The following is a 12,715-nucleotide window of genomic DNA, read 5'->3' on the forward strand; positions in this document are numbered from 1 at the left end:
CTAAGCTAGACATTGTCATTGCTGATTTCCTCATAGAGAGGATAGTTTGAAACAAGAAGCTCTCCTTGAGTTTGGGAGCTGAGGAGGGGACATAGCACATAGCGATGAATCAAAATGGTTCTAAAAAGGAACTAGTAAAAATAGAAAAACATTAGAAGAACAGATTAAAAATGAGGAAATCAGGAAAGGATTATTTAGCACTCAAACTGCTTACAGACAAAACACTAGTGGAATGACCTTGAAGACATCCAAAGAGACACGAATCAGTATTCCTGCCCCACACAAGGGATTCATACGGGGAGGGCAGAGAGAAGCAAGGGAGAGGAAAGAAGTAGTCACAACCTTGGTATAAGGTCTGGAGGAGTCTGACAGCTAGTAGAAGGAGCTGGCTGAACAAGAGGTCTAATGCCCTCCTACATAGGCTTAAGCATGGCTTGGCTAAATCTTACCAGGCTTTCTGCATCAGCAACCAGCACCTGAAGGAATTCCTCAAAGCAAGGCTGAGGTCAGAAACATGTTATCCAAGAGTTAGCCACAATTCATCCCATCAATTATCTTCTGGTCCAGGGGCTGGAGGGAAAATGAGAGACCCTCTCCTTACCCACCAGGTGGAAAAGTCTCCTGGTATGAAAACCGGCAGTTGGTGACACTGTGGGCATAGGGCAAGACTTGGCTCATCAAGGCTGATAATGTTTGTTCCAGTGAGATGACCTTTATCATGCACTTACAGCCTGCGCTGAGAAGAGATACTGAATGCCACTTATTCAAGCTGTGCATATTTGTCTCCTCAGGCAGCTGTAAAATAACCTCCTCACCCACCTGCAGGAGAGCTTGGCCTGCATGCAGGCCATGTAAGGGCAGGAGGCCACCAAGTGTGGCTAAACTCTGCTGTTGGGCTGTCAGTGACAGGAGACAGGTTGGTAGGTGTCCCATGGGCCCCTTCTGAGAATTCACCCAACTTAGAGGGAACTCCAGCTGAACCTGCTTTCCTGCTGCTACCTGTCAAAGCCTATCCAGCATGACCCAGCAGAACTGACTGGATTTAGGGGGCAAGAGACCCCCAGAAACTGTGGACCCATAGGAACAGGTCTGAAGACTCTGTAAAGTGGCTAGTGATGTCAGTTTCACAGCCCACTGAAGGAGATATATAGTTGGACACGGGTTTCCCAGGCCCTATGGTCATTCAAGGCCTAGAGCTCACCTAAGTTTTGCAGAGGAAGACATCACCATCAGAAGTCTCTCTCTCAAACCTTTTGCTGCCTAGCATCCTTTTTCACTTAGTGGCACTGGCAGAGAGACGATTTTTGGAATAAGGGGCTGGAGCAGTGGAGTCCTTCAGGCATGAAGTGAACTGACTCCCTCTTTTGCCTTCAGCAGTGAAATAGAGTTTCTAGTTTAGGGAACCCAGCAAGTACAGCCTGCAGCCTGTAGTCACCACTGAGAGGACAAACAGATCAGTCCTTCCTCCACTGGCCCTTGTTCTAGCCTACCAGTCTCACGTTTATCTTAAACTGTTTCCAAGATAAAGCTGGGAGATGAGGTACCCTTCATACGATCATGAGTATTGGAAGCACTAGTCCTTGTCCTGTAAATCAGGGCACATAGCATCAATCCCCTGCAAAGGTACAGGGACTTGGGTGGAAGACAGGGACATATCTTGCTGGAATATATACAGAGGCTTGTCCTCACCTTCCCAGGGAAATCTAAGGAAGAGAGTCAACAGCAGCATTATTGAGAAATTGTTATTTCCTCCTATCTTATGTGTCTGCCCAAGCTCAGGATATGAGAATTTTACACTGAAAACATCTTCTAATACATAAAAATATGCTTTGCTTAAAATTGAAGCATTTTATCTATGGACGCTGCGTTATTTATTTTAAGCTTTTAAATATGTGCCATATTCCAGTGAGTTGAACATTAGGCACTTTCATATTTGAAGATGTTCAGACAGCTGATATTTAAATTTGTGATCCTCTGGAAATTTTTATCAAGGTGTCACTGGGATAACAGATGTAAATGCTGAGCTGGGCACTGCAGCACCAAATATAGGTTGTACAGAGCTCAGAAAATGATCTCCAGAGCATTTCACTTGTCTTATTAGTATTACAGCTCTAGCTGTGGTGTAGTACAGCATACATGAGATTTGAAAATCTTAAGATTTGAAAATCTTAAAATCTCCCTGCCATAGGCAGGGATGTCTTTCAGTAGTTCAGGTTGCTCAAAGCCCCATCCAGCCTGACCTTGAACACTTCCAATGATGGGGCATCCACAACTTCCCTTGGCACCTATTCTAGTGTCTCACCACCGTCATCATAGAAAATTTCTTCCTTATGTCCAGTCTAAACCTACCCTCTTTGAGTTTAAAACTGTTACCCGCCCCATCCAGTCACTACAGGCTGTGGTAAAAAGTGTCTCTCCATCTTTCTTATAAGCCCCCTTTAAGTACTGAAAGGTGACAATAAGGTCTCCCCAGAGCCTGTTCTTCTCCAGGCTGAATAATCCTAACTCTCTTAGCCTTTCTTCATAGGAGAGGTGTTCCAGCCCTTGGATCATTTTTGTGGCCCTCCTCTGGACCTGCTCCAACAGGTCCATGTCATTCTTGTACTGTGGACCCCAGAGCTAGGTGCAGTACTCTAGGTGAGATCTCAGGAAAGCAGGGAGTAGAGGGGGAGAATCACCTCCCTCAACCTGCTGGCCATGCTTCTTTTTATGCAGCCCACGATATGGTTGGCTTTTGGGGCTGCAAGTGCACATTGCTGGCTCACATCCAATTTTTCATCCACCAGTATCCCCAAGTCCTTCTCTGCAGGGCAGCTCTCAATGAATTTTATTGGTCTGATCCAGGTGCAGGACCTTGCACTTGGCCTTGTGCACATTGCTGGCTCACATCCAATTTTTCATCCACCAGTATCCCCAAGTCCTTCTCTGCAGGGCAGCTCTCAATGAATTTTATTGCTCTGATCCAGGTGCAGGACCTTGCACTTGGCCTTGTTGAACTTCATGAGGTTCACATAGGTTCACTCCTCAAGCCTGTCAAGGTCCCTCTGGATGGCATGCCTTCTCTCAAGCAAATCAACTGCACCACTTAGCTTGGTGTCATCATTGAGGGTGCACTCAATCCCACTATGTCATTGATGAAGATATTAAATAATATCGGTCCCAGTAGGGACCTTTGAAGGACACCACTTGTTAGTGGTTTCCTCTTGGACATTGAGCCATTGACTGTAACTCTTTGGACATGGCCATCCAGCCAATTCCTTATCCATCTAACAATCCATCCATCAAACCCTTATCTCTCCAATTCAGTGGCAAGAATGTTGTGGGGGACTGTATCAAAGTCCTTACAGAAGTCCAAGTAGATGACATCTGTAGCTCTTCGCTTGTCCTCTGATGCAGTCACTCTAGCGTAGAAGACTACTAGGTTAGTCAGGAACGATTTGCCCTTGGTGAAGCCATGTTGGCTGTCTCTAATCACCTCCCTGTCTTCCATATGTTTTGACATATCTTCCAGGAGAATCTGTTCCATGATCTTAATGGGCATGGAGGTGAGGCTGACTGGTTGGTAGTTCCCAGGATCCTCCATTTACCTGTCCTGGTTATGGCTGGATAGAGTTAATTTTCTTTCTAGTAGCTGGTATAGTACTGTGTTTTGGATTTAGGATGAGAATATTGTTGATAACACACTGATGTTTTAGTTGCTGCTGAGCAGTGCTTACACAGGGTCGAGGCCTTTTCCTGCTTCTCACCCCACCCCACCAGCGAGTAGGCTGGGAGTGCACAAGAAGCTGGGAGGGGGCACAGCTGGGACAGCTGACCCCAACTCACCAAAGGGATATTTCACACCATATGACATCATGCTCAGTATATAAACCGGGAAAAAGCTGGCCGGGGGTCCACTGCTCGGGGGTCCGCTGCTCAGGAACTGGCTGGGCTTCGGTCAGCAGGTGGAAAGCAATTGCATTGTGCATCACTTGTTTTGTACATTCACTTATCGTTATTATTATTTTCCCTTTCTTTTCTGTCCTATTAAATTGCTTTTATCTCAACCCACGGGTTTTATCTTTGTTTTTTTTATTGTCTCCCCCATGCCACTTGGGGAGTGAGCAAACAGCTGTGTGGTGTTTAGCTGCCTGCTGGGTTAAACCATTGGGTCTTTTTGGCACCCAGTGTGGGGCTCGAAGGGTTGAGATAATGACAGATCTGACCAGAGCATGTTAAAACAAATTTGTTATAAGCATTTATTATTAGGTTAATAGTTTCTGGTCGCAATGTTGATTTACTTGCTCTCAGAGTTGTTGTGCTTGTTCTCAGAGTTGTGTTATGTAACACCTTGCTTGCTGTATATGTTCCCTGTTGTGCTGTTTATCACCTCTGGGGGAAGGATTAAGGTTATCATTTTGCTATACTGTGTAACACTGGCTTACGATATGATAAAATTACTGGTCGTGAGACTAATTTATACTCAGCATTGCTCTCATCTCCGTACTTTGGGAACTATCTCTCAGAAGCTATTAATAATTACACTCTTTATGTTTTCTCCTCAGAGAGCCAATTTATAGGGGAGACAAGGGCGAGCACTTTCCCCTGCTCCTTCACCTTCCCCTTCTCCTCCAGGCTAGTTACAATAGCTCTTGAGAATTTTGAATATCCTTGGGATGTTCAAAACAGCGTGTTCCTATTGCTATGTCTCCTGAATGTGTTTCAGTCTTATTTAAGGTTAAACAACTACTTAAGAATACCACGCAGACATCTGCCCCGAGGCTGGATATTTATGAGTGGCAGGGTGTGTGGGATAGTATGGGCAAGTACCTAGGACAGTGGGCACTTCCAATGTTTTGGAACTTCACCCCTGAAAAAGTGCAGAATCCTGAAAAACTAGTAAAATATTGGGAAAAAGTATGCTGTCCTGGCAATTCCAGAGAGACACAAATCACTGCAATGTGCTGGGGCCTGGCCCATGCCTACCGGCCCATGCCTGGCCCATGCCCTGTTCAACACTATTCAGTACCCTCAAGGGGAATAGAAGGTCTCTGGATCTGATTACAAGGTGACAGGAACTGCGGTTACTCCAACCCCCATGACAGGCACTGCAGCTGAACCAGAGAACCAACCCGTGCCGCTATCCGTCGCCCCTATACACAAGAAGAAATGCTGGAATGGAAAGTCAGCTCGTTTAGTAAGGGAAGAAACTCTTCCCCTACTAAGAGAAGAAATGCACAAGGCAGGCTGCTCTGAAGCAGGGCCATCATGAGAACAGGAGGAGGAAGAGGCAGAACTCATAAACGAGGCAGTAACCACCCGATCCCTGTCCCTGAGTGAGCTGCGAGACATGCAAAAAGATTTTAGCTATAATCCAGGCAAGCACATTGTCACCTTGCTGCTCCGATGCTGGGATAATGGGACCAGTAGCCTGGAATTGGAGGGTAGGGAAGTGGTGTGGTTTAGCCCCAGTCAGCAATTAGGTACCACACAGCTGCTCACTCACCCTTCGCTCCCTGGTGGGATGGGGGAGAGAATCGGAAGAGCAAAAGTAAGAAAACTCGTGGGTTGAGATAAGAACAGTTCAATAATTGGAACAAAATTATAATAATAATAACAAATTGTAATGAAAAGGAAAACAACAAGAGACTGAGAGAGGAACAAAACCCAAGGGAAAAAAAAAAACAGTGATACAGCCGCTGACCACCTGCCAACCGATGCCCAGCCAGTCCCCGAGCAGCGATTGCTACCCTCCGGGCAACTCCCCCCATTTTATATACTGAGCATGACGCCATATGGTATGGAATAGTCCTTTGGTCAGTTGGGATCAACTATCCTGGCTGTGCCCCCTCCCAGCTTCTTGTGCACCTGGCAGAGCATGGGAAGCTGAAAAGTCCTTGACCAGTGTAAACACCACTTAGCAACAGCCAAAACATCAGTGTGTTATTAATATTATTCTCATACTAAAATCCAAAACACAGCACTATACCAGCTACTAGGAAGAAAATTAACTCTATCCCAGCCAAAACCAGGACAGGAAGCCCAGCAGCTGGGATCACTTTCTAGGGAAGGGAGCATTGACAAACTGCTTGGAAGAGGGGCACAAGTACTCAGCCTCTGGAGGCAACTCCTGTCAGGCATGAAGGAAAGATATCCCTTCAAGGAAGATGTTACATGTCACCCAGGCAAGTGGACCACCATGGAAAGAAGTATCCAGTACCTGAGGGAATTAGCCATGCTGGAGGTGATTTATGGTGACCAGGACAACAAGCAGTTATCCAAAGACTCAGATGGAGTCAGGTGCACATGACCTATGTGGCGGAATTTTGTATGGAGCGCACCAGCGTTGTATGCCAACTCAATGGCAATACTGACCTGGAAAGATGGAGAAGGACAAACAGTGGATGAATTGGCTGGTCAACTCCGGCAATATGAAGAAAGTCTCTCTTCCTCCTTATGGGCCTGCATCTCGGCTGTGGAGAAACTGTCCCAGGAGGTCCAGCAACTCAAAGAGGATATGTCCTACTCCCCACCTGTACAGACCAGTATCTCAGGTATTAGGAGTCAGCGTTCCTCTGCTCAAGAGAGAGGATATAGATGGTACACAGCATGGGCCACCCTGTGGTTTTATCTGTGTGACCATGGAGAGGACATGAGGAAGTGGGATGGAAAATCTACCTCGACCCTAGAGTTACGGGTACATGAGTTGCAAGGAAAAACAATCACACAAGGGGGTTCTTCCAGGAAAATTGCTGCTCCAGTTTCCAGTGGGCAGCTCCCCAGACAGAGTAGAAGGGCTGATCTTACTCCTGATCTTAATAAAGGGACTTCTGATTCATATTTACGAGAAGTGAGTAATGAATAGTATGAACAGGACTAGAGGGGTCCACTGCTCAGGAACTGGCTGGGCTTCAGTCAGCAGGTGGAGAGCAATTGCATCATGCATCACTTGTTTTGTACATTCACTTATCATTATTATTATTTTCCCTTTCTTTTCTGTCCTATTAAATTACCTTTATCTCAAGCCCCGAGTTTTACAATTTTTTTTTTATTGTCTCCCGCATGCCACTTGGGGAGTGAGCGAACAGCTGTGTGGTGTTTAGCTGCCTGCTGGGTTAAATCACAACATCACCCTTTTTAAAAATGGGTGTGATGTTTCCCTTTTTCCAGTCACTGTGGACTACTGGGTTTATAAACAAGTAATGCAATGGAACATAATGTAATACCAAGGGACATAAATCCAGTCAACAGCTTAAATGAGTGTACTTTAAATCAGTCTATGGAATTCTTCAGTTATATTCACAATTCTTTAGATCTGGGCTAAATCTCCTGAACCATGAAGCACCATTTTCCATAAAACAGTCAAAGTAAAACAAAAGATACAATATATGTATTTAAAAAAAATGTTGATACTTTTTCAACAGACTTAAAACTTTGCTGGTAAGACAACTAAAGAGATGATAAAAACTAATAGGGCACTACCAAGAGTGGACAATCTGAGCTATTCTGGGTAAAGGCTTATTTCCCCAGCAGGGTTTTGGGGTTGTATTTACTGCTCGAGTGCATCGCCTGCTGCGTTCTGTGACTAGTGCAATAACAGATCCTGCTGGACTCTACTATAAACGCTTCCGATCAATCAACACTGGCATCTTCCTGTAGCTTTGCTATTAAAAAGTAAAGGGAATTTTTTAAGCAAAGGCCATTCATGTAATTAAAATAATACTAATAGTTTGCAAATGGGCACAGTTTAAGGCAAGTCACTAAAAAGCTTATTTTCTTTCAAAAGTTTGGGATAATAGGATGCTACTAATTGATACTTTTTTTATGCCTCCCAGGTTCATTTGCAGAAGCTGACCTTGTTTACTGGTGTGTATTACCACTATGTTGGCAATGCATGCAAGGCAGGAAAACACATGTATTAAGTGGGTTGTTGTTGCTTTGCATCAGTGAGTTCATCTGCATGCAGGAAAAAATGTTCTAAACATCAGCATCAGTGGTGCATACTAGGGACTAGAGATAACTACTGTAAAAAGTAACTTGTTCAAAATGTAACATCAACTTCACTGTAAGAACACCGTCTCAAGTTCACAAACTGTGGTGTGACAGACTATTTCTGGCACAAAACACTGATGGAAGATTGGGTTTGAAAGATATAGATAAACCTGAGAATACTCATATGTTTTTAATTTTTTTTTAACTGTAAGGATTTGTGCTGAAAGTCCTGTAGCACTCATTCTCTTGGTAGAACAAAAGAACAAAAGTGCTTTTGTGTGACCAGTCTGATCAATCATGAAATAAGCAGTGCTGCTGAAATGTATCTGCATAATTATATATATTACGTTTGCAAAATGTGAACAATGAAGGATGTCACAGTCAGCTTGTGCTTTTGAATGTTCTGCAAGAGCTGAATTAATCTAATGAATTATTGTGTGTGAATTATCTGTTTGGTTACAAATTGCAATCTAAATCACATGTTCCTTTTGCTTTCCATTTTGCCCTAAGTACAGATGATGACACAGATATATTTTTCTTGCTCTTCTGGCCACTCTTAGCTGCCAGTTCTAACCGTCATTAAAAAGCGTGGCAAAAGGCAGCAGCAGCAGCTGAGGATGTTTGAGGGTGAATTATCTGAATATTTGAATTGACTCCTAATTGACTGAATGCTGAAGTTTTTCATGCTGATAGGTTTGCCATTTTTCTATGCAATTCTCTTTAGGCCCTGACTCATAGTAGGAAGGAGATGGCATAATCAGAGAGGTGAACTCCAATTAAAGGAGGGAACAACCCAAATTAGGGTTTTTTTTGTCATTGAGGAAAAAAAAAATTGAAGCAAGGACCAGGAACTACATGAATGCAATACGGTAATCACTTATTGTAGAGGAAACTGTAGCACAAGGATTTTGGATTACAAGGAGAGAAACTATTAAACAATAGAATAACAAAGTTCAGAAAATGACCCAGCCAAAAGTCAGCTAAGATACATAAAAGTCACTGTCAGTTAGCAACAATAAGAAATTGCAGGGAGAGCAGCAGGCAACAGAGACATCCCAAAGGTGGTTGGTTAAAAACCACAACGTGAAAAGGGGAAAGTGAGACTATTCTGAAGAAATAAATAAATGAATGTTTATTGCCTTAAAAGAATTGCAAGTCTGGAAGGTTAATGTTGCCACTAGCACTGGTTAATGTGTCCTAGCACTGAACTTGAACCTGCAAGAGTACAGGACTGCTCCACAACATGTCAAGACAAGCTAGATTATGTAACCCTTCTGGTGGCAAAAATTTCAAAATGAGGTTCTAATTTCAAAAAGCTTTTTTTCCCCTCTGGTTATATTTTTAAACTACCTTACCTTGTATATGCCTGGTTCGTATATCCTCCCATTACCCTTTTTGTGTGAGAAAAGACAGAAAATTCTGGAGGAATGATTCTGTTTGGAGTGAGTAAAAGAGCATGTGCATCTTTGAGAGATGGGTGGAAAACTGAGCTTTACGAAATGAAGACAGGTGCAAGTTTACCACTGTAAAAGTAACAACCGCAGGAACAGCTAGGAGTGTGTCCATATTCAGCCTTAATTCAAAGCCAAACTTGAAGCAAAAATTTATTTTCTGCTCTTAAGTTTGAAACTAGTGTGCAAATACTATGTACAAACCTGATCTTTCATAAAGCAAAAAAACTAGTTGACTTTAGGTTTTGGGAAATGCAGGCAGGCTTTGGAGCAGTGGTTCACCAAATCTTTAGGTGTGACAGCATAAGTGCCCAAAACCTCATATGTAGTTGCAAGAGAATAACCATTTACATTTTCTTGTTTTACTAGCTATTTTATGTGTGACTTCTCCACTGACCACTAAAATAATTAGCAATGTTTCCATTAACTTCCGTTAGCTTTGGGAGTGCATTGTGTATATCAATTAGCTCTCGTAGCACATTGTGTAAAACTGCACGTTTTCCTTTCAATTTGCCAAGTGGTGATATATATCATCCCACGGGGGTTATATAACTAGATTTTTCCAATAATAAAATAATAGCCATACTTATAATCAAGAAACTCACACCTAGTGATTTTTAGTGCTTAAAAGACAAAGCCTAACTCAACCATCCCAGAAAACAGCATAAGCCAATAACATAGGCTTGACCTTTAGCAAATCTTTACAGACAAAACAGCATTTCTTCATTAAATATCTATTTCTTGCTGCCCTCAGTTCCATTTTGTAAATTAATCTGCTCAGCAGAAAGTCTAGAATATGAAGGTGTAATTTATACAGGAGAAAACCCAGATTTTGCCTGCAAGTTTTCTCCCCTTGTATTCTCCTTAGTCTCTCTCAAAAGTAATTCATCTGGCTTACTTTCTAGACCTGGAAACACAAGATTTCCCCCAACTTTAATCTGCTTTTTATCCTCATTTTCACATTGTTTACTTCTTATTTAGCCTAAGTTCCTTAGGTGAAGTGTTTATGCTAACCCAACAGCTAAAGTTGTATTGATAGCTAACACGTATCAGAAGCTTCTTTGTCTCTCCTGACATTTTTTGGCATTTTAACCTCCACAGTTTCAGTGTTGTTATTTATTCATTTGTGTAGACAATCTTCTCCTTTTCTTCATCTATCTTCAATAAATACTATTGCAGAGTGAGAAGTGTGACTGGGGTACAGGAGAGGATAATGGGAACCATAGTTAGCAACTCAGCTAGAGAAGACTTTAAACAATTTGGACCGTCTTTCCCAACCTCTACCTGTACCTCCTGTATCTATAAAACTCTGCATCTGTGAATGCAAGTTAGTAAACATGCTGTTACTCTTATTTAAATACATGTATTACATACATATTGAGACACTCTTCACTACAGTTCAGCAGACTTGATAGTTGCCTTTGAAAATTTGTCCATGTGTATTTAATTGTCTTGAAAGGACAACATAAAGATTTGAGTGACAATGAGTGTCTAGAACATGTGAATCACCTAGTAAACATACCTAGCAATTTACTCAAAACAATCATTTCAGCCATTTTTAACTGGTCAACCAATATGTGTTAGATGAGAAGATGCACATCCATGCAGTGAAGTTAGCCTTACTGACAACAGGCTTTCTATTTTTAGCTATATTTTGCAAACCTTTCAGAAGTAGTCCATGGCTCCCAAGATCTGGTGGTTTACAGATTGAAAATCCTTCATAAAATCCATTTCTCCAGACTCAGTGGACAAATGTTAAATTTTCTTCAATTAATAGAATGGCAAAGTAATGAAGTACTCTGAAATAATTGACTAGTTAATTCCACTTTTTTTTTTTTTTTAGAATAGCCTTTTTCTAGAAGGAGCTGCTCCTACATTTTGATTAGGTTGCTTGAAATCACTCTGATTGGAAAAGCTAATTGAACATGACTCAGTGATGAGTCAGACCCAATAGGAGTCAACGATGAGATACACTTGCCGGAAAAGAAAATCAAATTCTGGGAAGTATTAATAGCAGCATCATATGCTAGACATTAGAGGTAATTATTCTGCTCTATTTGGTTGTGGTGAGGATGCAGGTGATGGTAGTCTGCCTGGTTTGGGCACCTTACTTAACGGATGATAACAAATTGAAGAGCGTCTGGAAGAAACACACAAAAGCAATAAGAGGCTTAAGAAGTATTATCTATTAGGAAAAATGACTGTAAGATTATTATCTTCATTATGTAAGGCACTTTTATTGTCACTTCTTCACTGATGAGAGAAGTAAGCAGCTTACATCACAGCAGTGTCTGTGCCTACTTTCCCGAAGGGTGTTTATTTGTCCCAGGGAGGTATCCCTGGCTTCCAGCTGCAGTGTGCAGGCTCACCAGTGCTGCCCAGGACCCCACTGCAGCGCTCAGCCCTTGAAGCAGATCCTGGCTCAGCTCCTGTCCCACTGCCTGTTGCACCTACTCAGTCCCACATCTCTGTAGCACGGCCTTCAGCTCCGTTCCCACTTGTTATGGTTCTGGCCCTCAGTGTGGGTTCCTGCCATGGCCTGGCAGCAATGCATCCTCTTCAGGTGCCTGTGTGAAAGAAAAAATCTGGCATGTCAGTCCCTAGCATTGCTGGGAGACACACAGCACAGTCACTGCTCTGTTGCCCCCTTCCAGGCACACCTGCATCCTTAAGCAAAAATGTACAGGTGTATTTGAAAGAATCTGGACTAGACTCATTCTCAAGAGTCTAATCAAAGAAGAACTCCAGACAGGATAACCTCCCCCATAGACTGGGGGAGACAGCCATGTCCCAGGACTGCCTCCCTGCACAGGGAGATGAGCAAAGGCAAGTTCTGCAAAGGGCTGGAGCAGATGATGATCTAGTGTGTGCATGGTAGGTGTCCTAGACTTGTGTTTCTTTGTTGTGCCTTGCTTGGAATAAGTGGACTGAAAATGTTTGGGTGCTTTACTGAAAATGGAAAACACCTTCGAGAAGATTGGCAGAGACTTGTACACCACACCACCGGGACACACGATGTTCCTAACCATCAAGACACAGCAGTGGTCAAGCACACTGCATTTACAATGCATCTCTGCTCATTACAGGTTTCCCCCAACACATCCTCTTTGGAGTACTTTTTGAGGATGATGAAAACCAACCTTGCCCATGCTGAGTGGGTACACACCCATGGAAATACTGCTTCAGTGTGTATTGGGTTTGTGTGGCAAGGTTTTGGTAGCGGGGGAAGTTACGGGTGGTTTCTGTGAGAAGCTGCTAGAAGCTTCCCCTATGTCTGATAGAGCCAATGCCAG

The sequence above is a fragment of the Mycteria americana genome, chromosome 1 (assembly GCF_035582795.1).
Source record: "Mycteria americana isolate JAX WOST 10 ecotype Jacksonville Zoo and Gardens chromosome 1, USCA_MyAme_1.0, whole genome shotgun sequence".
NCBI classification, from domain to species: domain Eukaryota; kingdom Metazoa; phylum Chordata; class Aves; order Ciconiiformes; family Ciconiidae; genus Mycteria; species Mycteria americana.